Source organism: Dunckerocampus dactyliophorus, chromosome 21 (assembly GCF_027744805.1).
Source record: "Dunckerocampus dactyliophorus isolate RoL2022-P2 chromosome 21, RoL_Ddac_1.1, whole genome shotgun sequence".
Classification (NCBI taxonomy): Eukaryota; Metazoa; Chordata; class Actinopteri; order Syngnathiformes; family Syngnathidae; genus Dunckerocampus; species Dunckerocampus dactyliophorus.
In genome coordinates this window covers 7,848,036-7,851,948 of record NC_072839.1, presented here as the reverse complement: position 1 = coordinate 7,851,948, position 3,913 = coordinate 7,848,036, and the positions used below count along the sequence as shown (strand labels likewise).

The following is a 3,913-nucleotide window of genomic DNA, read 5'->3' as shown; positions in this document are numbered from 1 at the left end:
TTAATCCACACGTCAAATAAGGTTTTAATCAATATTTCAGAATAATCAAAATTCATGTCGGTGAGGTATCTAAATTTTCTCCCAGTGATTATTTACAAGATAAAACGAGTTAAGACCAGGCTGATTTCTGAAAACTTAATAAATATAAAAATGAGTCAAATGAGCCAGTTTTTGAACGACTTTTTGAAAGGAACGGCTCATCAAGATCCGGGTCCCCTCAAAGGGCCATAAATCCCATCTCTATATGATGACCAGCACGGGTTTGGCCGCCATGATGGTGAGCAAAATCCAGAAACTGTGCTTGGAAAACATGTCCTCGGCACACTGCCCAGCTATTAATTGCTCTAATAGACGGCGCGAAAGCGGTGGCGGGCGCTACGGGGTGGCCGGTGGTGGGTGTGGCCAAAACTGAAATTGATTATAAATTACTTCATTCTTGTACAAGTTCCTAATTTATTTTCATGGTTTTGTCATTTTTTCTGTTGTTTAAAACAGCATTTTAACATGTTTTATATGATTTGTTTTTTTCTGTTGGTGTATGTTAGCTTGGCTATACTGTCGTACATGATGCTGCTACTGCAGTATATACTCTACTGATATACTATAATTATCTTGATGTATTGTATTCTTTGTGCTATAAGCTATGTTATGATTTGAAGCACCCTACGTTTATAAATTTACCAGACACATTAAGTGTACCGTATTTGTGTAAAGTATCATACCCATAGACCTATAGACGCCGCATCGAGCGCTGAGCCGTACGTCAACGCCGCCGCCATATTGGATGTGCCAAGGCTGCCCTGGAAATGAATACAAGTAAACGTATTTACTTTCATAAAGCGCCTTTCTACAAAGAAATTTAAGTTAATGCCTCTCGTTTGTACATTTACACACGCAGTAATATACTTGGGAAACAAATACACTGTGTTTGGTGCCTAACTGTTTCCATGTGTGATGTGACTCATCCAATATGGCGGCGACGTTGACGTATCGCAGCAGTGGACAAACCCACTCGATCCGGCGTTTATGTCTACGATCATACCGGCCAGTATTCTACTCAGTAAGGAAATCAGTGGTATCCATCATTACCACGCATAAAAAAGTGATGCTGTTACGCACTCGCAGGAAACCACTGCCCTCTAGCGGTTTGGTAGAGAATTGCAGGTTATGAAACCTCTTAACGCCACTACCAAACTAAATCCAAATTCTTTTACAGTACATATTTTTTTTTACAAGTTAAAAAAAAGTAAGTTAACATAATAATTACTTTCCCTGCTTTCCCTCCTCCATACCTGGATGACTACGGAGAGACGGATCAGGGTCTCAAGTCAGTGTTTAAGCACGTGATGATTGTCGTCACGGATCGTGTTCATGTCGTGTATTTGTGTGCCGTTTGCAGGCGGGGCAATCCCCTGCATCTATGTGCGGAGCGCTACAGGAAGATCGAGCGCCTGTGGCGTCAGCACGGCATCGCCGAGGTCATCGGTCACGCTCAAGAGGCCAATCAGACGCTGGTCGCCATCGACTGGCAGCACTTGTGATATCCTTTTTGGCTCCGCACCCCACCCCCCCCACTCGCGAGTGTAAGCCACATGATTGGACACCAGTAAACACTTTCAACCTCCCAGCTTTTCAGCTTCCTGCCGACAGCTTTCAGGGACTTTTTTTTTTCTTTCCAGAATTTTGAAGACTTTAAGAAATGTCTTTTCAGATCAAAGACAGACATGACATAACATCTGTTTGGCGTTCCACATGAATGTACAGTCAAACACAGCCTCTCTGCTGTCATCGAAAGACAGCATCTGATATGTGAAGGCCTTAAACCAGTTTTCTATTGGCCCTCGGCGTATTGCAAAAATAAGTTCTTTATTCATGACATATATTGTTAATTATGCTTTATTCATTTAGCTTTGCTATGCAGTGAAACCCCTTTATGTTGACAACCCCTCTATGTCAACCAGGCCATCAAGCCCCAGTCCACCATGTTCTCCCGCTTAAGTCGACGTCGACGTGTTGTGTTGTAAGCAGCGGCGTACAACAACAGCAACTTAACTGCTGTCCAGTTAAAATAAAAATATGCACAAATGGAGGAAAACCTTGCTAATCTCCTTTTATCACAAGGAAATGGGCAAGCTAGCTGGTTTTGGTTACGCCAACAACCAGTAACGTCCATGTCCAGCCAGTCCGAGGGGCGTCGACTTAAACGTGTTCCACTGGATAGACCAGGGGTCAACAACCTGTCGATCTTCAGCACTTTGCCGGTCGATCATGAGAAAGTTAGGGGGAAAAAGTATTATTACATCAGTGCCCTCCCCTCCTGGAGAGCGACCAATAGGCACGCATTTACTTTCTACAAAATAAAAGTAAACCATTCTACAAAATAAATACATCCTGGTTTGGGGGGGGATCTTGTGCAGTTCCACGGCCGAGACCAGGGATCTTGGGCTCAAAAAGGTTGGTGAGCACAGGTATAGACCGACACTGGGTTGCTTTTTATCATCTTTAGTGTACAAAATGTATCAAAGATTCTTCAGTGTTACGTGCGGCTGTGGTGAACCTTTGGACACGCCTGCCTTCAACTGCCACATCGAGGATGCGAACAAACCCAAGTAGCAGAGATTCAGGTGTTACTTGTTTCTTATCACAACATATCAAGGTCATATCGGAGCTTTTTCTTCATCAGAGGACGCCTGTGATATCTTCTTTGATGTTTTATTTAAGGTTTTTGCTTGCTGTGACTTCCTTTTACAGGTGTGAATACTTGATCTTTTGAAAGGCTTTTGTGTTTGTTTGTTTTTCTTTTTTTGCTGAAGTCTGGCCGGTTTTCCATCACTATTTTTTTTTGGTTCTAAATCGAATCTTGATTATTTTTGCTGGAGAAAGTGGAAACCAGTGTTAGATTCTATCAATTTTTGGGTCAAACATTAAGTTAAGGATTTTTTTTAGTGTTCGCCACCTCTGCACAGCATGTTGCATAGTCACCCTCTCTTCTATTAGCACATTGGACTTGTCAATATGTGAATTCTTGTATAAATGAGTATATTATGTACAAAATGTATAAGAATAACAAACAATAAAAACCTGAAAACAGGGCTTGGTGACGTTTTTTATCAAATGGCCATTTTGCTAACAAATTGCTTTCAAATCTTGATACAGCTGTTCAGTGGCGGGGCTACGGAGCCACCCACACCGCTGTGGGGCAATTTTGACTAATGCGGCTCTGTGGTGCAGAACATTACTTCAGCCTAACCGCCGTTTCCGCTGGGACGCATTTGACTGCAGCACACAACTTTCCGTGTGGAGGAGCTGTGAATAAAACCAAGTCTTGGATGAACTGCAAGCGGTAGGTAAGTTTTCCATGATTACTTTGGTCGGTTCCGTTCAAGTTTTGTCACTATGTTGACTTTGACTTAAAATCTGAAGCGAGATTCAGCGCATAAATCTCTTACTAGCATGAGTGTAAACCAAGGAGTTAAAACGAGTGCCGATCGGCATCCACTTCCGTATTATGCTAGTGTGGGACGTTCACGAACGAATCGGATCTTTTGAACGACTCGCTCGCTTAACATGAACGATAGGAACAGACCTGCAGCGGCGCTGCACTTATATGCTAATAGCATCAGGCCCCGTGCTTCGGAGAGCGGTAAATGAGGGGGTGAGTCAGTCAGGTCGTCGACAAAATGAGCCAGTTAAGGAAAGGAAGCATGGTTGAGAAGCACTTGTCTGTCATGGCAGACAGTAAGGCTAAAATGTTCTGTATTATTAACAATGTTCATTATAGCCTGCTTTGTTTTTCAATGTTTACAAGTGTTGCCTCGTTTATAGCGGGGGATAGGTTTCCAAAATAGCCCACAATAAGTGAAATCCGCGAAGCAGCCAACTACTATTTTTGTACAATCATATATGTTTTAAG

The 3,913-nt window shown here is 42.6% G+C and overlaps 1 long non-coding RNA gene across 1 annotated transcript; it reads left to right on the top strand.

Moving 5' to 3' along the window:
• Nucleotides 1-1,280: 1,280 nt before the first annotated feature.
• LOC129174218 (uncharacterized) lies at nucleotides 1,281-3,088 on the top strand. Its single transcript, XR_008567386.1, has 2 exons — nucleotides 1,281-1,327; nucleotides 1,400-3,088. It is a non-coding gene; the product is annotated as an uncharacterized LOC129174218 (long non-coding RNA).
• Nucleotides 3,089-3,913: the final 825 nt, after the last annotated feature.